General features: G+C 35.2%; 2 long non-coding RNA genes across 2 annotated transcripts; both read right to left on the bottom strand.

Moving 5' to 3' along the window:
* Positions 1-1,610: 1,610 nt before the first annotated feature.
* On the bottom strand, positions 1,611-3,998 carry LOC138340732 (uncharacterized). Its single transcript, XR_011213486.1, has 2 exons — positions 3,275-3,998; positions 1,611-1,796 (listed from the first exon to the last, which is right to left on the bottom strand). It is a non-coding gene; the product is annotated as an uncharacterized lncRNA (long non-coding RNA).
* Positions 3,999-7,768: 3,770 nt separating this feature from the next.
* Positions 7,769-19,829, bottom strand: LOC112940453 (uncharacterized). Its single transcript, XR_011213485.1, has 2 exons — positions 19,621-19,829; positions 7,769-11,378 (listed from the first exon to the last, which is right to left on the bottom strand). It is a non-coding gene; the product is annotated as an uncharacterized lncRNA (long non-coding RNA).
* Positions 19,830-24,048: the final 4,219 nt, after the last annotated feature.

Genomic DNA, 24,048 nt, shown 5'->3' with positions numbered 1-24,048 from the left:
TTTTTGTAACAGAGCAGGATACTTTCATGGTTTCCATTTATGTTTTTTGGTTGTCGGACCAATGAGTTGAACAGAGGAGTGATAGTTCAGAACATCTATTAATTGAATTGGAAAATATGACAGGATCAGAGAACATATTAGGTTGTGTATATGAGAGCTCACTGTTCACCGGACAATGGATCAAAATCACCTCCTATTGTTAAGCCCGATCGAGTTTGATTAGAAGCTGATTTAAGGTAGTAAACTACCCAAATTAGTTACGTCCCTCTATACCCCTCTCTATTTATCAACATCATCATTCCCAATTATTGGTTTCATTCAGATTTAGCCATCAAGTAGTTCCTTCATGACAACACATTCTTTTCACTGCCCATATTCATCGTTATCCTACTACTATAGACTTTGAATTGTATACTCTCTAATTGCCCAAGTTTTCCCATAATTTATTAACCCAAAACTATTGGGTTCAAAAGTATCAGGAAAGCTTATAATTGTAAATCAAGACTGTAACATCTCGAATTCAAGACATTAAGAGGAGGCAACTGGGAAACTCAAAGGCCAAAAACTTGACCATGAAACCCTCCATAGAGTTTAGACGGACTGTGAAGGGGGCCAAAGTCTGTGAATTCGCACCGTGGTAAGTCCCCTAGACATGCCTTGCAGGAGTCCCTCCCACAAAGGCCTCGACGACTCGTGATGAGGTTGACGGGTCATCACTTGCATCGTCAAGAAAGGTCACCAAGAGGGGAGGGGGTTCCTAGCCACTAGCCAAAGGGATACAAATGGCAAAATGATTTGTGGTACACTTGATGGGCCGTTAGGGCCGCTGTTCCAGTGGAGCTGGAAGGCCCTCGGTCAAGGTCCTCTTCACGACCTAGTTAATGGGTCGTGGTGCCTCTGATGGGTCGTGAAGGCTACCATCAAGTGTGTTTGTCAATTTTTAAGTCATGGGCTTTTGGGTCTTTTTCTAATTATTATAATTTAATACCATGTCATTTTACACTTTATCCCATGTGTTTATTCGAAAAAGGAAAATATTGTTTTTAAGTTTTTTTGACTTTTTTAGAGTCGCCACTTACTTTTTGAGAAAAATCAGGAAAACTATTGTTTTCAAAAGACTTAAACACAAAAAGCGTTTGGAAAACTTTAAATGGGGTTCGGGGATTCATATTAACATCTCAAAAAGGTTTTAAAAGCACCTAAAACTTTCGCTTACTTGTGGTTATCCAATAAATAATCAATTTGGCTAAAGTGATCTTTAAAAAGTTTTAAGCTATAGCATATTTGAAGTTATTTATGAAAAGAAGTATTAATTTTAATAACCAGGTAAGATTTGGTTTGATAGTTTATTTGCTCTTTTAGAATCCCATTGAAATTAATTTTAAGTCAATAAAACATTTATAGAGTTTGCGGGGAATTTGGAGTTTTCGAACCTTAAACTAATAACAAGAAAACATATAAATAATTAAAAGCATATAAAGTGAGAAAGAGAGAGAGAGAGAGAGAGAGAGAGATTTGGGTCCAAAGCCGGGTTCTGTCCGCTTTGACCAGAAATTTGGACCCACCTGTTTTGGATTTTTAACCTCATTTATTTTGTACATGTCCTAAACTAAACATACAATATAATAAATAATATATATACGGAAAGTAAAGACGACAAGGGCTTAGTCCCAAAGATAACAAAATACAAATATAAAAGAAACGAAATAAAATAGGCCTCGTGGCCGACTTTTTCATCTCTTCTATAGTTCTATCCTTTGCTTCGGGACCTGTACATCAATTTGGGCCAGTTGACTCTAATAAAAAGGAATTGGGAGCAAATTTAACATGCCAAACAAAATAAAAAGACATTAATACGAGATGATGAAAATTTCAATACATTAAAAATCACAGTAACCAATAACTTGGCGTGTCCATATGCGAAAAAAGAAACACACAAATACTTAGAGTTTAAAGAGGTTCCGAAACCTAATCATATTATTCGAATGAAAGTAAATAGAAAACAAAAGAAAAGTCTATATGATTGATACCAAACAAGTAGTGGATCACTGGAAGTAGGACTATTCTAATTAAAAGAAGGAAAATTGAGAGAATGAACAATTTTCAATGTCAAAAGGAGTTCTATTTAAACAACCTTAAAACAAACAGATAAAATTTAATGCATGATGGGCATCTGGTGAGTGGGGAAGGGCATGTGGAAGTAATTAATTGCTAACATTGAATGAGTGGGCAGGGAGGCACAATTTAATTTTCCACATGAATTAGTATTCATAAAGCACAATAACGAAAGGAGGAATAGAAAATAAAAGAAAGACATAACACAATTAAATACTCCCAACTCAAAGAAGTAGCGCAGACAAACTAAGGAGAGGTGGGGAACACCTGGCTTTTGTTGGACACTAAGACTTGAGCACACCAAACCACTACCTACATTAAACTTGAACTAGCATAAATCTTTTGTCACAAAATCTGAAAGCGTAGGATATAGAAAATCGACCCAGAATATTTGAAAGCAACATTATGAGTAGAAGAGAAAGAAAAAAAAAGAATGATTGTGGGTCTATAAAACCCAACACGTGATCCCGAATGTGACACCTTAATTATTTAGTACGACTAGGGGTAAAGTAATGAAAGATATGGAGTCAATATTATACGGTGAAATCAATTTGTCGACATTAATGAAATAAGCTCTGAAAGAGAAATTATCCAAATAAGGCTTCAAACAAAATAACAGGAAAGTAGTAGCAAAATATCCAAAACTTTTAACTTGATATTAAACACATTGAAACAACATCAATCTTAACAGCACCAAAACAAACTAGCAAACACAATTTGGAAGCCTTTAAACATCATGTTATACCCTTGAGTAGTCGAAAATACTTAAAAAAACAGGGGACTACACAAAATGAGAAAAAAGACTTTCATTATGCCACAAGAAAACCACAGTAGAGCTAAACTTTATTTATTTAGATGTTCTAATGATTTAAATATAGAAATCAGTTCAAGGAGAAATGATTTAATCGAAACAGGCCATATAAACCTACAATGAGCAACACTGATGAATTTGGAGAAAATGAAACTCAGTGATATGAGCTTATACAAACACTGAGTCACTAAAGAAACAAAAATAGAAATGAACACGACAGCTACTTTAAACAAGAAAGATATAACTCTGAATACATCACACAAGCTCATTTTTTATTGCATACGATATTACATGTTCAGCCGAAGCAAGTAATTTGAAAGAAAACCAGAGAGGTTATGAATATTTTACCTTACTCGGAGCAGCAAAATGAGACGGGTGACGAGCAGAGCGGGACAATGAGTTCTTCCCACACCACACCCAAACTTCATGAATCCCAACGAACTGCAAGAATGAAGCTAAACATAAGCAGCCCCTTTCCTCTTCGAATGTTTTTTCTGAGTGTCTTCTGTGACTATTTTTATATTGGATTTTTTTGTAAGCTATTATTTTATATACGTTGGTTGGCCCCTTTAAAAAATAGGAGGAAGGAAAGTTTATATAGAGTGATTTTAGGGTTCGAGTGAACTGAGAAAAAGTGAGAAGTAACGGATTCAAAGCCCATCACATTCAAATTCAAAAAAATTTCCCCAAAAATAGGGAGATTCCTTTTCAGCCAATCTGAATCTGTCCTTGAAAGGGAAAGATCGATGGACGAGTGGATCAAGTCTGATGTCCTTGGGGAGCTACGTGTCCCCATCTCACGCTACCAAGGACAAAATTGTGTGTTGAAAGGTGCTGCCAAATTTGGATGCGTACAAATCAAAAGGGACATCCAAGGAAGAAGACAAACGTCATTCATTGGTTGCTCTGCATTTAGGGTCGTTGTGTATCATCGTCGCTGTTGGGAATCACGTGTCTCACGCGCCAAACTCAAATTTTATTTCTTCTTGGAGTTCTATATTTCAACACTGCGGAGGAAGATGACGTGAATACATAGCCGTCGTGTCTGATGTTCACGTAGCGAGCTCCTGGGTTGTTTCTATTGAGAGAGAATTTAAGTCGGGTCTGGAAAAATACATTGGCTGGGGTTAATGGCAAATGGGCCTGGGCCGAGAAAAAAAACAAAGGGGGACAATTTTTTGAAAAAACCATTAGGTTGATTTGCTGCTGTATAAAAATGGGATTAAAAGGTGTTTGGCTGCTGAATTTGAAAGGAAAATGGAAAAGTGGCCTGGGAATACTATGAAAATTTCATGGCTCGAAATTGGGCCTGGGGATTTTCTGGAGCATCCAAAAGAATTGTGCTGCTAATAGTTTTAAAAACAACAGCCCAATATGATTTTTTTTCTTTAATGATCAATTAAATGACCACATTAAATCACAGGGCGAATTCCGCTGAGGTAAATTAATATAAATTAATTAATAGGCTTCTTAATTTTAACAAAATAGAATGATTGATTTATTTTATAAAGCAACTAGTTCGAAAGTGTAAACTATTATATGAATCAACTAATTAGTAAATTATGTAAACAAGATAAACCTTTTGAGGCGATTTAAAAAGAAACATAAAATGTATTATTCCTTCCTATATATAATTACGCAAAACATATGTATTATCTAATTTAAAAACTAATGACAAAACTATTTAAAATGAACTTGTGAAATATTTTGCATTTTATAACACTAATAATTCTAAGTCATTTGGAAACTAAGAAGCTCGTTAATTAATTTATATTGGGGAAAGTTAAAAAATTGGGTGTCAACAACTGTCCCTCGTTTTACTTGGATTGATGCAAGAAATTCGAGGAAAATGAAATTCACCAAGACAATTTTGACCGACCACATTTTATCTTTAAGAAGAGGATTTTGTACGGACTTTAAGAAATTATGGTCGAACCCTTGAAATGGATTTCCTACATATCTCAGGTTATATGAGAACTCGGACCACTTGCAGTTTGACACGCTCGATTCAATGCATGATTTTGAAAAGTGCAAAGCCATCTCGATACAGAAATATGAAGGGATCGAAATGCCCGAAAATAGGATTTAAGAGAAAATATTGGAATACAACCGAGTTTTCAACGTTGAGCTCACCTACATATTCTTAAATCTTGTGAATCAGGGTGCTTGTAGTTCGACTTGATTGGTTGTAAAGGAAATCTATTTTATGCTAGATAACCTTTGGGCTAGATGAGTGACAAATAGAATCCAATATGAAAAAAAGGCTTGTAACCTCTTAGCCGTGAATGTGGCGCACTTCACACCCATAGTTAACAACTTATACGAACATAACTTCCAAAGCTCTTGGCGCACTACCACTTAGATTGGAAACTTGCTTCCAGCAGACACCAAAATTTCTCTGGATGCGAGACCAAAACTGAAAACAACCGAAGAAAACCCGCATGCCTTCTAATATGGGTGTAGTTTGATTGTGGAGGAAGTCTCTCTTCTTCTCGTTTCCTAAGAGTTTGACACTCCTCTTTGGTCTATGTCCCAGTTCGCTGCTAAGAAAAAAGTTCACGTTGTGCTGCATCCTTTTGATGTCGTCTGCACCTGTGGTATGTTTTGGAGAATTCGTCATTTCGGATGCTCTCGACAAAAACTAAGATAAAACTCGTCAGCATAAAAATGCAATTAATATGGGAGAGTGTATTTTACCATGTAGACACTTAATTGTTCTCCTCGACATTTGACATCAACTCGATTAGTTTGACATAAATCAAATAAAGCTTATATCTTGTGTTTGCAATATAATCTTCAATGTATTCTTCATTTGATGTCAACATGAAGGAAAGTTGATGTGGTGTGCTAGTATTTCTCTTTACGTCGTTTTCGATGCGCTTCTTAATGTTTACTTTTATCAAAATAAAAGAATGCATCTGATGTCGATGGATAAATATTTCTCTTGGAATGCACGAATTCCTTTTCTGACAGTGCATGACTTCTTGCGGGGCATGAATATCTACCCGAGATGCATAAATTTCTGCGAGGTATGAAATCTTCTCATGATGCATAGATTTTCTATGAGACATGAATCCTCTCGCGATGCATAAATTCCTGCAAGGTATGAAATCTTCTCGCGATGCATAAATTTCTACAGCAGGTATGAAGTCTTCTCACGATGCATAAATTTCTATGAGGTATGAAATCTTCTCGCGATGCATATATTTCTGCGAGGTATAAAATCTTCTTGCGATGCATAAATTTCAACGAGGCATGGAATCTTCTCGTGATGCATAAATTTTTACAAGGTATGAAATCTTTTCATGATGCATAAATTTCTGTGAGGTATAAAATCTTCTCGCGATGCATAAATTTTTGTGAGGTATGAAATCGTCTTAGGATGCTTGGATATTAACTCGCGATACATGAATATTGACTCGCGATGGATGATTTTCTGCGTATCATGGAAATTAACTCGCGATGCATGATATTCCACGATGCATGGATATTGACTCGCGATGCATGATCTTCCACGATGCATTGATAGTGACTCGCGATGCATGATCTTACGCAATGCATTGATATTGACTCGCGATGCATGATCTTCCGCAGGGCATGACTATCCTCCTCCAATGCATTGATTTTATTTCTTGATGTCATCCTTGGTACTAATGAAGATAGTGTTTCAATCGAGCAACATAATGATCTTTTGGGTGCTTTCTGGATAGTCATATCGTCTCCAATGATGATAACCGTAAAACGACTTCCAGATAGTATATCGTCTTGATCGACAATGAAATAACTAACCCTTCCAGGTAATGCATAATATCATATCCGATATTATGATGGAAATGACGTCCTTTACGGAAATCGTAAACTCTTCCTTGATGCTTTCAATTGATTCACCTTAGAATCTAGCTGGACGTTCTTTATAAATTTCATGTTGTTGGAAATTGATTAAAATAAACAATTAACATTCCCAAGTCTCCGACATAAGCAATATAAAATGATTCCTGCTTCTAGGAAAACTATTGATTTTGGGATAATTTTATCCTCCTTTGACTTCTCCATATTCATCCATTGGAAGAATTTGCTGATTTCAGAGCAAAGCTATAAACCTGCGTTCACAGTAAAATTGTTAGTTTTTAAAAGGAACTGATTTGTGTTGATTCCTTCGATCATCTTCTCCTTGTCCTGCTATCTCCGTTTGATTTACCGATCTCCCAACTTTTGATAGATAAGACTAACTATTTTATGTCAAAACAAATAAAACATAAAAGAAAAATCTTTAGGAAAATAAATTGTCGAAAAGTAGTGTTTTGAAAAAAGATCACTGACAAGTGTCATGTCCGTCAGGCTTAGCGAACTCCTTTGAGCCTCGTGTTTTGAGGTACATCTGATTATTCAATGGGGAGTATTCAAAGCCACCCTAGACTGTTGATAAATCGTGTTGAAATTTTGAGGTCATCCTCAAAATTTCTGTCCCAGTTACAAGTTAAGTCTTATCTTCAATTGTCAGCAAGTAAATCTTGGGATTTTTGAGATCCTCTCAAAAATTCTATCCCAGTAGAAAATTCTGAAGCATCTTCAGTCTTGACGTGTTAAGGAAAAATCTTCTTCTCGGGAACTTTTGAGTCCCTCTCAAAAATTCTGTCCTAGTTTCTATTATAAAGAGGAATAGAAATCTTATGGGAAATATTATCGAACCCTTGTGGTGCCTAAATATCCCCTTGAGGCAGGAATCAGGTCAAACACAGTTCCTCTCAAGGCTGACAATAATAAGGCATTTACAAAGAAACCGACCGAGACCGACAATAGACCGCCTACGTATCTCATTTTTGAGAGTTCACATCGAACATAGTTCAAATTCAAATAAATATTTAAAGGGATGAAAGAGGTGACCGATGCCAACATAGGCTGCCTATGTATCTCATTCTTGAGAATTCAGGTCATACATAGTTCATTACAAAGGGATATAAATTTTAAAAAAAGAGAATACAAAAAATAGAACGATTACAAGGAAATAAAAGAAAAGCAAAATAAAGCTTCACACGTAGTATCTCTTGACAGCTTCTCAGTTGATTGGTTTCGACCATGCGGTGCATCCATATCCGACAGGACCAGAGCACTTCCAAATAATACTTTGCGAACCATGTAAGGACCTTGCCATTTTGGTGCAATTTTTCCATTGTACTCGTCTTGATGAGGAAAAATGCGCTTAAGGACCAACTGACCAATTTCAAAAGTTCTAGCTCTGACTCTCTTGTGGAAAGCATGAATCATTCTCTATCGATAAAATTGACCGTGAAAAACGGCAACCATTTTCTTCTCGTCAATCAAAGTTAACTAATCAGTTCTCTTTCTAACCCATTCAACATTACTAAACTCAACTTCTTGAATAATTCTCAAAGATGGTATCTCCACTTCAGCCGGTATGATTGTTGTTCCATACACTAGCAAGTATGGGGTAGCTCCAGTCAACATTCTGATAGTCGTCCGATAACCCAATAAAGCATATGACAACATCTCGTGCCAACCCCGATGATTGTCAATTATTTTCCTCAAAATCTTCTTGATATTCTTATTGGCAACTTCTACGGTCCATTCATAAGAGGACGATAAGCGGTTGAGTTTTGGTAAGTGATATTAAATTGCTCACATATATCTCTCATCAAGTGATTGTTAAGATTCATACCATTATTAGTAATGATGGATTCTGGTCTCTAAACCTTCATATCAGATTGTTGCAAACAAAATCAGCCACAACTTTCTTGGTTACCGACTTGTAAGAAGCTATTTCTACTCACTTGGTAAAATAATCAATGGTAACCAAAATAAATCTGTGTCAATTACAAGAGGTTGGCTCTTTCGGACCGATGAAATCCATACCCCAAGCTACAAATGATCAAGGTGAACTCATAACATTAAGTTCATGAGGTGGCACTCGGATCAAATCATGGTGCACTTGACATTTATGACATTTTTGCACAAACTTGCAATAATCATTCTCCATAGTCATCAAGAAATAACCGGATCGAAGGATCTTTCTTGCCAAAGTGATCCCATTCATATGCGTTCCACAAAGTCCAGCGTGTATATATTCAATCCACTTTGCAACTTCAACAACATCGACACATCTGAAGAGACCTGAATCTTGGGTCCTTTTATACAACATTTCTCCACTTAGAAAGAAATTGAGAGCCATACGACATATTGACTTCTTCTGGTTGGACATAGCATCATCAGGATAAATCCCAAACTCCAAATACTTCTTTATATTGAAATACCATGGCAAACCGTCTGGTTCTGCTTCAACATGTGAACAATGGAATGGATGTTCTTTCAGCTCTATATCCATATGATCGATATAATTATTATCTCGATGTTTAATCATAGAAGCAATGGTTGTGAGAGAATCAGCCAACTCATTCTGTATTCTGGGAGTGTGTCTGAATGCAATCTTGCGAAATCTTTTGCTCAACTTTTATACATACTGTACGTAAGGTATAATCTTGAGGTTCTTCATGGACCACTCTCCCTGAACTTGATGAATCAACAGATCTGAATCTTTGATGACCAATAGTTCGTGGACATTTATGTCAACAACCATTTTCAAACCAAGAATATAAGCTTCGTATTCGGTTATGTTGTTCGTGCAATTAAATCAGAGTTTAGCCGCCATGGGATAGTGTTGACCAGATTTTGACACTAAAACTGCTCCAATACCTTTCCCTTGGTGATTGGACGCTCCATCAAAGAATAATCTTCAACCTGGGTACGCTTCAGAAATATCTTCACCCACAAATGACACTTCTTCATCATGAAAATAAGTCTTGAACAACTGATATTTTTCGTCAACGGGAGTTTCTGCGAAATGATCAGCCAAGGCATGTACCTTTATCGCCTTCTGAGTCACATACACATTATCAAATTCGCTCAACAACATTTGTCATTTAGCTAATTTTCCGATCGACATCGCTTTCTGAAAGATATACTTCAGCGGGTCCATTCTGGAAATGAGGTATGTAGTATAAGAAGATAGATAATGTCTCAACTTCAGTGCAAGCAAGTCAAATCACAACACGTGATCTCTAACAAAGTGTAACGAAATTCGTATGGAGTAAACTTCGTGCTTATGTAATAGATAGCCTTTTCTGTTTTTCCTGTCTCGTTGTGTTGACCAAGTACGCATACAAATGCACTATCTGAGACGGACAAATACAGCAACAATGGATTCCCTTCTCACGGAGGAACCAATACCGGTGGATTGGACAAATATTTCTTTATAGCATCAAAATCAGTCTGACATTCTTAATTCTTTCTTCAACAGCTTGAAGATAGGCTCACACACCACATTTGATTGGGCTATGAATCGACTGATGTAGTTCGGCCTCCCCAGGAAACTCATCACCTCCTTCTTAGTCTTCAGCGAAGGAAACTCTTGAATCGCCTTAATCTTGGAAGGATCGAGCTCAATACCTCTTCTACTCACTATAAATCCCAATAACTTGCCGACTGGTACTCCAAAAGCATATTTTGCGGGATTTAATTTCAACTTATACCGACGCAAATGATCAAAAAACTTTTTCAAATGTGTTAAGTGGTCCGAACTCTCGTGGGACATAATTATGATGTCATCCACATACTCCTCATCTCCTTATCAATCATGTCATGAAATATGGTCGCCATAGTACTCATATAGGTAACACTAACATTCTTTAGGCCAAATGACATCACTCTGTAATGATATACACCCCAAGGTGTAATAAAAGTTGTCTTTTCTGCGTCTTCTTCGTCCATCAGAATTTGGTGATAACATGTATAACGATCCACAAATGACTACATTTCATGCTTAGAACAATTATCAATCAGAATATGAATGTTCAGCAATGGAAAATTATCCTTTGGGCTAGCTTTGCTGAGATCTCTATAATTGACACAAATTTTGATCTTCCCGTCCTTCTTAGAAATCGAAACAACATTGGCAAACAAAGTCGGGTATTGTGTCACTTCCACCAATCGAGACTCCATCTGCTTGGTGATATCTTCTCTGATCTTTAAACTCAATTCAGGATTGAACTTCCGATCCTTTTGCCTCATCGGATCGAACCTCGGATCAATCGGCAGTTTATGAGATATAATATTGGTACTCAGCCCTTGCATGTCACCGACTTCCCAGACGAACACATCAATATATTCAACAAACAAATAAATTAGGTCTTTTATTTTAGTTTCATTTAAGTGAATGTTGATCTTAACCTCTTTAATGCACTTTGGGTTTCCCAGATTTACCGTTTCCATTTTTTCTGGATTCGGCTTATGCTGATTTTCAAACTACTGAAATTCGTTGGCAACATACTCTAGTTCCTCACTTTCCTCTTTGTAATCATCAACCTCGTCATCACCTGCCTCATTTTGTTCATTCATCTTGTGACATGACATGACATTGGTAGGTTTTAAACTTACGTTACTGAAATCATAAACAAACAAAGTTAGGAAAGCAAAGTATAACAGATGAGTGAATAAACAAATTTCAAAATAAAATAGGCTTTTTTTTAAATGGAAAAAACAGTGCAAACTTTGCCCATGGCATAGGGCCATGTTGCCTTCTTAAACATCAAGATGGAAAATTTAAAATTTAAACAGTTAAAAAATGCAAAATGGTAGGTCTTAGGCCTCTTCTGGACTACCACCGATTTAAATATGCATAAAATGATGCCCTTCTACCAAGGAGTTCAGGGGATCAGTATGGACGTGGAGGTCCAGTTCTGTACCATCTCTCCTACCTCAGCATCACGGAATCTTGTCATCTCGACCTCTTCTTCAATGATAGCATCGATCTCTTCAAAAAGTCCACAGATTCCTTCCCCAAGGTTCTCTTGCTCGTCATATTCACGGACTGGGAAGGATTGATATAGACGAGGGATTGACTTGGCCAATGCTTGATCCTTCTTCTTCTTTGTCTTCTCATCATCATCTGTGGGGACGTACCCCAATCCATACCTTGTCCCTTTGACAGGAACTTGAATGGGCTCAACAATTCCTTGGGAATTCCTTCCCAATCCAAAACCTGCTTCAAATCTACTTTGCAACATCACAGTAGCAATCATCTTATACATAGAAGGCATTAGAGGTTGTGGGGCTTAGTCTTCATTGGTGGCATTTACCAACTCCATCGTGTAGAAATCAGTACCTCCAGACACTTCATCAATAATAGGTCTATGTCTACCAGAATGACTACCTTCTCCATGAATGAGTAGATCTTCGTTCTTTCAAACGAGTTTCATCATTTGATGTAGGGTAGAAGGCACAACTCAAGCCATGTAAATAAGAGGCCAACTTAGAAGAAGGTTGTAGCTGGTGTCGATATCTAGGACTTGAAAGTGTGCGCTAAACTCGCAGCGTCCAATTGGATAACCAGATTTATGGCTCTCAAGGTGTCTCTTAGAACCCCATCGAAGGCTCTCACGTTGACTTGATTTTCCTCAAGTTTCCCCAAGTAAAACTTCAACTGCCTTAGCGTCGAAAATGGGCAGATGTTCAAATCCAGATCCATCATCTACCAAGACGTGATTGACAACCTTTTTGCGACAGACGACAGTGATATGCAGTGCCTTATTATGGGACCTCCCTTTAAAAGGCAACTCTTCATCACAAAAGTTGATTCGATGCCTTCGAATAACCTGGTGGATGATAGCGTCCACATTATCGCTGCTTGTGCCCGCGGGTACATACGTATCATCGAGAGCTTTCATCAAAGTCTGTCTGGCGATTGAGAACTCATCAGCAGGGCCCATATAAAAATCTGGGCTGGAGTATTCTCCAAATGCTTGACAATAGAATAATCTTTCGGCTGCATTCTTCTCAAATATGGCTCTGTCTCACACTCGCTTATTGGCCTTTCAGCTTGATCCTTTTTTGACCTCCGAGAGCAAGCTCCTCGGGAGTATAACATTATCCAGATTGGGTCATACCTTGTGCAGCAACAGTATCAATCACAAAATTTGGCTTGATAAGAGTTTTTTATGACACCAAGGCAACAACCTATACAGGTGTCAAGATAACGAACTCTTTCTTTTCTTTGATGCTCATGGAAGATACAACCTTTTCTAACTTGTCATGAAACGATTGGATTTATCACTTTTGTCCCACACCAATCATCGTCTGTTTCTATCATACTAACGTTGCCGCTTCCATGATTCAACAAAGGATTGGTATTGACATTAGGTGTAGATGGTTGAAAGAAATTGATTCATCATCTGTAACATCTATCCATCATGCAATTCCAATCAACTGATTCATTGAGTAACTCTTGGATGAACAATTAAACTAATAGGAGTTGTATCGTCTAACTTCATTCAAAAATGAAACTTGCATTTTTATAGAATCAAAATAGAAATATAGAAATGATTTTCTAATTTGATCATTTCTTAGATTCTAGTGAATTCTATGGAATCCATTTTCGGTTTTAAAGCGAACAGTTACATGGTAATTATTCGGGGAGGGGGGGGCGCATGTATAGGACCAACTGGGTATTGGTCATGGAGTAAAAGATATTTTTGAAGCCACCTTTTGGTCAATTAAATCCCGAATCTTGTGCTTGACATTGATATAGTCTTCAGTATCATGCCCAACACTATTGGGATTATAAGCACATCTCTGATATGGCCTATAGAATTTCAAAAAATTGATATCCATAGGTTTGGGTCCCACTGGGTGGATATATTCGGCTGCAGCTAGTCGCTCGTACAACTTTGTTCAACTTTCTGGGAGCGTAGTGAGATTTCTTAAAGGTTTCTTCTCGAATCGAGGTCGAGGGGGATCATAACTTCTTTGTGGGGAAGGCATCTGTTGATAACCTCGATTGTTTGGACGGGGAGCTTGATTTCTCGGATATGAATTTGTTTGATAGTTTGGCGTTGGAGCTTGGTAGTTCGAGTGGGGAGTTTGATATGGTGGAGCTTTGACTTGATACTAAGGAGGGGGTGCTCGGTAGCTCGACTGTACGTTAGCACAGTTGGGAACAAGACCCTGGTAGGGAGATGGAATTTGGTATGGTGGATGATGATTTGGGTAAATGGGAGATGGATATTGGTAATTCGGGGGTGGACTTTGGTATAGTGGAGCTTGGACGTTTGGATAAGTGGCGGTAGCATTTTGATAAATTGGAGCATTATTGGGATTACTAGCTTGCGTGTAGCAAGCTTGGTAGGAATTTTGGGAAAGTCGAGAACGACCTTGGGAATATGATGAGCTTCTGGGGGTTTTTTTCCCTCGTATAAAATAGAAGTGATTTATTCTCTTTTTTTCTTCCATGTTCCTGATGATCCGGGTGATGCAGAAACACGGGCTATCTTTCCCATCTTCGATAGTCTCACCAACTTTGACTATCTTGGCAATTTTGCTCCTACGAGCAACATAATTCGATCATAATACTCGGACTCTTTCACCTGCACGAACACTTCACAATTTCCTTTTCTAATATAGGTGGTCTGACCCTTGCATCTTCCTTTCTCCACCTATAAGCAAATTTTTTGTAGCTCTCGGTAGATTTTGGATTCATCTTCTCCAAAGAATATCGATCAGGAATGATTTCGACATTATATCCGAACCGATCGATAAAATCCTTTGCTAGAGCATTCCTGCTGGGCCATTATCAAGTTTCATGGGAGGTGAATCACTCCAGATTTTTCCAGCTCAAACTTCGGCTGAAGGGCCGAATAAATAAAGCTTCATCCCTTCCAACTCCCACGAGCCGGTCACAGTAGGCTCTCAGATGAGCCATAGGGTTGCCCACTCCTTTGAAGGTGTCAAACATCAGGATCTTGAACCCTTCTGGAAGGTCCAGACTCGAATGAATGCACAAATCTTCATAGTTATATCCAGAGGTATCAGGGACGCATTGAAGCTCTTTCATAGCCTTCTTGATCTCTTCTTTTATGTCCACATTTGCCTCTTCCTTTTCCTTCCATTCCCTTTCATGTTCCTCATAATGGTCCAGCTCAGAACCGTGCACATCATGCTCGACAGGGACTGAAATTTTGAAAGTGGTTCTTTTAGGTAAGAGTGGAGCCACATAGGGACTCTGGATATTTTGAGCGGTTTAATAATTTTGTGGGAAAGTCTGAGGATTGGTATTCTGGTTTTAATGGTGGTGGGGTGTTTGGGGATTGAAAGTATTTTGGTTTTGATTTTGGTTTTGGTTTTGCGGTGGTGGAGCGGTTTGATGATGGGTATTGTGAGGATGGGGTGGCATTTGGGGATGGTTGTTTTGAGGAGGGGTGGAGTTTGGTAGGATGCGAAAGCATATTGGGGATTTTGGATTGTCAGTTCTATAACCGACGCATTCTAAGCAGGTGAAGATGGCTAGTTCTAGGCTGGATCCTTATTTGAAGAAGGGAAGTAGATTGGAGGTCTCCCATCAATAGCATTAGCAACAAAACCTTTCGGAGGCAGATCTTGTCTCCTTTGTATGTCTACCCTCATCTCTGCAATATGTTGCATGAGCTGCAGAATCAACTCATTCTGTTCTGCTATAGTGGGTTGAGCCATCACAACATCAGTAAGACTTAATTCTTCGTTATTATCCCTCATAAAAGTCTTTTCTTTGTCTGAGCTTTGTCTATAGCTTGTTTGGTGTTACACTCATAGGTATATATAGGTTTTCCAATAGCACTGGCAATGCGGCTAGAGAGTTGCAACTCCAGCAATTCGTAGGCAAATTGGGAAAACTAACCCATAATGGTATTTCAGTAATTAGGAACTCTTTAATGAAATCAAAATCAGCAGACCATTGTTTCAAAATAATTGGCCTATTATCAAAATCTGCATGTTTTCGACTCCTTTGGGGAGATTGGGTACTGTTCCATTGACTCTTGCACTTGTTTTGCTCTTTGCGCTAGTTTCCCGTCAACATCCCATTGTCTTTGCTGGGTCCAGTTTTGCAAAAATCACTAGTCGCCGCTACTTTTTTGCTTCCAATTGAGTTCCCAAACACTACTAGCAGCTTCACGTCGGTGCTAGTCACACTAACATAAATACCAAAAATTTTATGGTGGCAGAAGTTCAACCAACCAAAGTTGAGTAAGGCTCCACCCATTTTTTGACACATGAATTGTAGGTCAATATGTGTACTTTGCAAATAAAGTCAAATGAAACAAAATAAAAATAATTAAAATAAACATTTATATAGTACAATAAAAATGGAGGAAAAGAAGTACTATTTTCCCTCCTTAAATTATGATCTTTGCCTACAAAATAAGTAAAAGCCCTAAGATAAAAAAACACCATTGTTGCTCTAAAATAAAACTACATCATCTATAATCTTTTATTCTCGTTCAAATTTTGTTCAAGTAAGGTTACAAAATATACATATCTATGAACCATTTCTTTTATTATTTTTGCTTTCCATATTCTTTTATTTGTCCAATGATATTACATTTTTTTACTAAAGCTTTAAATAGAATAAAAAGTTATTTATTGATAATCCTCATTATACATATAGATAAACATATTTTATACATATCTTGAATATAGAATATTACATTATCTTGTTCAAAATGCTCAAGATTCTATGACACAATTATCTATGTAAACTTTTGTGCATCATTCATTGTTGTCATAAATGATCTTCATGCTTATTAGAAAGTTCTTGCCATATAAAATATTAGTATTAGTTATTTCAAGAGATTTTGCATTCAAATTTAATGGTGATCACATAATATTAAATTAAATTTGAAATGTATAGTAAAATAAAAGACATGTTTTAATATTTTTATGTGCTAAGGTAATATTTGAAAAATATAATTTCTTAATAATATGATTTGCTTCTTGTGTAGATTTTGCTTTAAATTTTAAAAAATGGGAGGATATACATATTGATAAAGGGTCTTCTCTTCAAGAAGGTAATACACTTTAATTCGAGTGTGAAGGTTCTCTATTAAGTAAATGTTTATATTTTTATCTATTTCTTATGTTTTGATACTCAAAAAATAAAATTATTATTGTAGATTCCAATGTTAACGACAACGAATATTCTACAAAAGCAAATAATGTTTATAGCATTAACAAGAACTTTGCTTTTGAGATTGGTATGAAATTTAATTCTGAAGAAGAATCTTACGATGCATATAATTCATATGCGCTAGCCAAAGGTTTTGGTGTTCGAAAAAGTGCAAAGACTTACAACATAAATAAAGAAGTAACTAGACGGTTATTTCTTTGTGCTTGTGAAGGAAAATCTGATAAGCTTTCCCTTTTTCAAGAAAGAAAACGACAAAGATTAGAATATAGATGTGGTTGTATGGCTCGTATAAAATTCAAAATTTCAAATGGGATGTGGGAAGTATGTGAATTCAATGATGTGAATAGTCATCCAATGATAGAAGATAATTTGAAACATTTCTTACAATCAGGTCGTAAGCTTAAAGTGCCACTAAAAGTATTCTTGGTTCTATGGTGGATGTCGGTATTTGAGCAAAAAAAGTGGTTAGATACCTTCATAACGAAGCTGGTGGAATTGAAAATATGGGATTTATTGAACAAGACGCTCATAACTTTATACAAGCACATAAGAGGAATATGATAAGTGGTGGAGATTCTCAAACCTTGATAAATCATTTTATGCATTTACAATCAGAGAATTCAAACTTTTTTCATTCTTTTCAAGTTAATGAAGATGGCAGATAGTGTAATTTCTTTTGGAGAGATAGTATATCTAAATTGCACTACGAGTGTTTTGGAGATGTGATGATTTTTGACACTACTTATCGTACAAATAGATATGACATGATTTGTGCTCCATTTGTTGTTGTGAATAACCACTGGAATAACACTTTCTTTGGATGTGCATTTTTATGCAATGAAACAAGTGGTTCTTTTGTTTGGCTTTTTCAAACATTCCTGAAAGCAATGGGAGGGAAAACACCAAAAACAATCTTTACTGATCAAGCTCCTACCATAGCTTTTGCTATTAAGGAAGTTTTTCCTGGAACATGTCATAGATTGTGTGAATGGCACAGTGATAGAAATGCTCAAAAAAATATACCTCAACTTTATTTTAAATCAGGGTTTCGATACTGCTTTGATATTCTCTTGTGAAGGTGCAATTCAGAATCAGAATTTGAGTTAATATGGAAAAAAATGATAGATGATTGGGATTTTGCAAGTAATACTTGGCTTCAAAAGTTGTATGATCTGAGAAAAAATGGTGTCCTGTATTTAGCCGTTCTACTTTCTCAGCAGATATCAAATCGACCCAAAGAAGTGCGAGCACAAATAGAGTCTTCACTGAAATGTCATGCAAGACAATGAGTATAACGGAGTTTGTAAAACATTATGAGCAACGGACAATTGAAATGCGTGACATTGAAGCTATAGAGGATTATAAATCTCGAGGTGATCCTAAAATTTTCATTGAAGATTGTGAGATATTAAAGCATGCTGCTCGGGTGTATACCAGAAGAATTTACACAAGATTTCAACATGAATTTCTACAAGGGACAACCAAAAGAGTAATCAATGTTGAAACTGCAGGGGAGCCAAACAAAATATACAATTTTAAAGGGTGAAAGTGAGAAAACTGAAATTGTTCAATTCAATGCTCTTGACAATTCTATTATTTGTAGTTGTCATATGTTTTAATCCATGGGTTGGTTATGTTGTCATGCACTTAAAGTTTTGTTCTTTGACTTGAATTTTACTTCTATTCCAGAGAAATACATTTTGAAAAGATGGTCAAAGAATGGTAAGCATGAGAAAGGATTTGCGAAGTACTCCAAAAAGAAGGGAACAACAAAATCTTCTATGGCAGTTCGTTTGAACGGGTTAATGAAAGAATCATTTACTGTCATGACTTTAGCTGCAAATGATATAGATTCGGAAGACATAGCTGGAAGGTATTTATACAAAGCAAGAGTTGAGATTACTAAGCATCAAATTGAACTGTATGGTGAAAATTGTAATAAAAACAGACATAAATTTGATTCATCCGTTGATCCTTTAATTGGGGCCAATGATCGAATGGATCCAATTAAGAAAAAAGGAAAGGGAAATGGATATTCAAGAATGAAGCCAAAAAGTGAGAACAAAAAAATAAAAAGACATCACAGGTGACATTCAAAAGCAAAACAGGACAAAAACATGAAAAAACAGTAAATTTTGACATGCAATCAGTCTCAATGCAACAAATACAACATGAATCTATGGGACTAAGTTTTGAGGTTTGTTCTCTCTTTAATTAGTTAAATAATTTTTTCATTGTTTATTATTGTATTCATACATATACTAATCTTGATATGTTTTTTTTCTATATCAAATATGCAGTTACATGGAGATTCATCAAGTATTTTCCCTCAATTTTTGACTCAAAATCTGAATTCACAATTTAGAGCTTGCATGTAGAGTTAACAATCAAACAAAGAGATATTTGAAGAAAATTAAATTTAATCTTTGGTGCAGATCTTAATTTTTTATATTTGAAGCATAAAAATCAATGCAACAAATATTTTTTTTTTGTATTTTGAATTACAAGTAACATGCAAGCAAGAAGATCCATAGAGATCTATAGTCAAATATAATATATATGCAACCTTCAATTCAGTTGTGTTGATAATATTAAAGAGTTCAAGAAATATGAAGAAAAATTTGTACCTGGAAAACGTATAGTGTTGATAGTATTAAAGAGTTCAAGAAATATGAAGAAAAATTCGTACCTGGAAAACGTATATAGATACTTCTGATTTTTTTCTCCTTCGAAAATTCGAATGTAGATAATTCTTCATATTTTTTTGTCCTTTGAAGAAGAGAAAAGAAACTTGTTCACCTTCTTTATTCTTTTTCCAGCCCTTTTGAAGAAGTCAAAAGAAACCCAGAAGCTTCTTCAACTTCTCTTTCTTAGATATAAGTGAATATTTAAGTTAACATTTAATATTGTAGGTCCCTATTTAATTTTAATGTTTTGCCAGCTCCTTTCTAGAAGAGAAAAAATAAATACAAGAACGTTTTTCATCTTCTCTCTCTTAGATACAAGTGCATATTTATTGCTTACTTTTAATTTTATTCCAGCTCCTTTGTAAAAGAGAAAATAAATCCAAGAACCTTTTTCATCTTCTCTCTCTTAAATATAAGTGCATATTTAATGATGTTAACCCCACAATTTACTTTTTTATTTTTTATTTTTTTCAACTTTTATATTAAGAAAGGTCCCACAATTCATGTGTCAAAAAATGGGTGGAGCCTTACCCAACTTTGGTTGGTTGGACCTCTACCACCATAAAAATTTTCACGTAATACTATTACACAAAGAACTATTTATATTTTTTTAAAATATTCCTCCATTTTTGTCTATATGAATTCATAATATTTTTTATTTCATAAAACTCTGTTCAAAATTATTCTTTTTTTCCCACATTTGAAACTGTGTTACTTAATTCTTCTTAATGTCTTTCTCGCATCACTATTGAGAAATAAGTTAAATTGTCAAAGAGGCATCTAAAAGTTTCTTTATTTCAAAGTTAAATTATATACATAGAACAAAAGTATTAAATACTACTAAAACTACACTACACCATATTTTCACTTTAGTTTGTTGGATTTTCATTACATGAAAAGTTCTTGTCTTTTATATGCAGAAATTCAATTTCATTATAATATATACTCTTCAATTGTATGATATTTACCTTTTCGTAGTAAGTCAATTTCGTTTTCAATTTTAAAAGTAGCCATAAAGTAAGTTATTTTTATCAAATTATCTTTAATATATATTGAATAAGATATAATTCTTTGACCTAAATTAATTAAATAAGGATAAAATTGAAAAAGAAACATTTTAAAGTTTTTTTATGATGTAAAATACAATTTATTTTGAAATAAAAGGAAAAATAAATACAAAATTTTATTTTGAGATAAAGGGAACATGTAATGTAAAAAGGTGAAAAAAGCATATAAAAGTTTAAGGAGGTCATTATTATTGTGAAGTGACCAAAACTATTGTAAGTAACATTTTTTACCATTCAAATGTTACCTTCATATATATAAAAACTAGAATGACAAGCGCGGGCTCAACATTGACTTGTTCGTACAAATAATGAAATAAGATCAATTTTAACCCCAAAAAATGACGATGGAAAATAAATTATTTGTACACTAAATTTTATATATGTAATAAATATAGGTAACACTCTAAAAGGCTGGTCTGCAAATAGGTATGTGATAGTGCTTCTATCTTCATATAATCGACATTGTAGATGAAAATTTTGAATAACTGCAAAAAAAAATAGAATAAATGACTTGCAATGTCATCTTGGATCAAAATACAAATATGCATATGGTATGAGAAGCTAAGCGTACTAATTTTTCAATTTAATTAGATGTGTTGTAGCAAGAGATAATCAAACCAAAAATATTCAAGGACCTTACCAAATGGAATACAAGTCACTTTTGAAAGGAAAAAAGGAATGAAAAAATTGGCGCATATATATTAACGGATAAACAATCTTAACTTAAACGATTCTCATGGTTTCTATTTCCTCACCAACCATAAAACATAAGAGTCAGAATTCTAGTTGTGCCTTTGCTACAATGAATCTTCTCAATGAATTTAACAATTACAACTTTCACTTTCTTGCCGTTCTCTTCATTAAACATGCACAGTGAAGGATTTTGAAAGAAATGTATAAAATTTGCAAAAGCAATATTCAATATCCCGTTAGAATATGGAACTTCAACAACTCAAATCTCATCAAATTGAGTAGATAAACCAAGACAAAGGTTTATTTAGCAACTAATATCACACTCAATGTATGTTGCAACTCACACTGCAGTGACTCACTTTCTCTATTAAAGAATTGATATAGTAATAAAAAATCAATTTCAGCTTCTCATCCTCATTTCTTTAGTAAAGAAAACAAACACAGAGTTCACAAATCACAGTTATAAGGATTTTGCCAGTTTTCAGCATGATAATTCTACTACTACTGTTTATATTTTTCATTTCTATTTGTTGTTGTAACTATAATTATTTCATAGACCTTTCGAAACTAACCTGCGAATAGTATTGTGTTATCGTGTGAGATGCTCGTGCTTTAATTGACTCCTTGTAAATCATTCGTGCATGGCACATCACCTTCGTCGATAGGCAGTCTTTCAGTCACCTCATGCAACTTTATAGCCAGCAATGAAGTTGTCTTTGCCTGATGCTTAATCAAACTGGCCTCATCTCTTTTCCGATTAATACCACAATAGTTATTTAGTTTCCACTTCTCTGCATCATGCACCTAAAAAAGAACAAAAAGAGAAACTTATGTTATCTTTAGAAAATGGATAAATGTCAAACAACTATGAATCTAAAGATGCGCTTCCAAATTCACTTATAAGTTTCAAAATTTCATTGGAGTTGGTCGGACTTGGTGATTTGGCATATAGATTATGGCTTGTAGAATCTGTTTGAAACAGCGCGATAACACCAGTGCCTCCCTGATGCGAAAAGAACTTCAACTGCTGACTTTACTAAAAAATGTAATATAAATTTTATTTTTTAAAAAAAAAAAGACGCAACAAAAGTACAAAAGAAGTGTAAACAAAGAAGTGAGATTTACAATACCAAGACCAGGTGGATGGAATAGATCAGAAGATGTAAATAAGTATTCATGGATAAAATAGGAATTACAAATAGAAAATCCATTACAATACCTACTACATTTTGCTTAGAAAGAACTACAATGACAGTCAACAAATTATACGTATTCAACAAAATCTACAAATGAATCGAGCTTAAACTCAATACCTACACTTACACAATCTCTACAATGCCTCAACTATTCTACTCATGTTAGCTTCTTTAACTTAAAGGATTTGTTGTAATTATTTGTACTGAGTGGAATGTGTTATTTTGGGATTGGGGGTTACAAATACTCAGTAAGAACTGCTGGTATACTGAGTCATGCACAAGTATGTTGCCTGTTTCCTTCATATTTCAATTGGTGCTTATGATGTTAGTCTATCGGAAACAATCACTTTAACTTCAAAGTAGGGAGTAAGGTTTGTGTGTACACACTACCCTCCTCAGATCACACTTGTGGAATTACATCAGGTACGTTGTTGCATATACTGCTAGTCTTGTTAGTCTCAAGTTGAAATTAAACTGTTGTACAGTTTATGATGAAGGCATGTATCACAGGGTGTTCAAGTAGTCCTTTGCTACATGTCATGCCATAGATGAGATTTAGATGTCTACTGCAGTTGAACCTTGTATTATTTGCTAGGCAATCAGCCGGTGCTATTTGGTACTTAGTTCTACTATTTTGTACAACTATGATAGGGAGGACTCCTTTTTAAACATGCAAGATTTGTTTTGATAATGTGGTATCTGGATTAGCTTATGCATACCTCAATTAATCTTACACAATATTTTACTATTTCTAACTTGTGTGTACCTCGATTAATTTCACATAACACCCTCACTACATCGACTAAGTTCACCTAGCACCCTTCTAAGTCAAAGATAGTTATTAAATAACTCTGTCAACTAAAACTTAAAAATATGGAATATATCACTTAATATATTTGCTTTCATTAGAATTTAAACTTAAAACCTCAAAATTCTCGACTCAAATCTTCAAATCACTCAACAGTAAACCGAGCAACTTATACCACAAATCTAATTAATATTTGAGGTTCCGAAGTCCAAAGTTTAGTAAAATGGAGCAAACTTAGATACTGCATCAACTTTTTACACTACACACTTATTTGCTTTTTTCTAGCCTAATTGACCAAATTTATTCAATCTCATATAACTATATCTACAAAATTCGAATGTGTATATTATCATTTCCATTTTCTCCTTTTTTTGAGCTAATATCAACACTCAACACAGACATTAAATTAAACTCTTCCGGTGCTTTACTTCCAGAATCCTTTTTGAGTAAATTTTCTCGTTAGACTTGCCACCGTTTGTCATATCAACGGTGAGTAGCGATTGTTGGAAAATTCCCATTTTATTTAGTCTAAAATTTGGGGTTTTCACATGAAAATTTTGACACTTCTCACAATAGCATAAAAGAATTGGGGAAAAAAAGAAAATAGTAAAACTTACAGAAGTGTAGAAGTGTAGTAACAGGAAAGCGTACAAACTTAAGAATAGT

Source organism: Solanum lycopersicum, chromosome 12 (assembly GCF_036512215.1).
Source record: "Solanum lycopersicum chromosome 12, SLM_r2.1".
NCBI classification, from domain to species: Eukaryota; Viridiplantae; Streptophyta; class Magnoliopsida; order Solanales; family Solanaceae; genus Solanum; species Solanum lycopersicum.
This window is presented reverse-complemented; position numbering and strand designations above follow the sequence as displayed.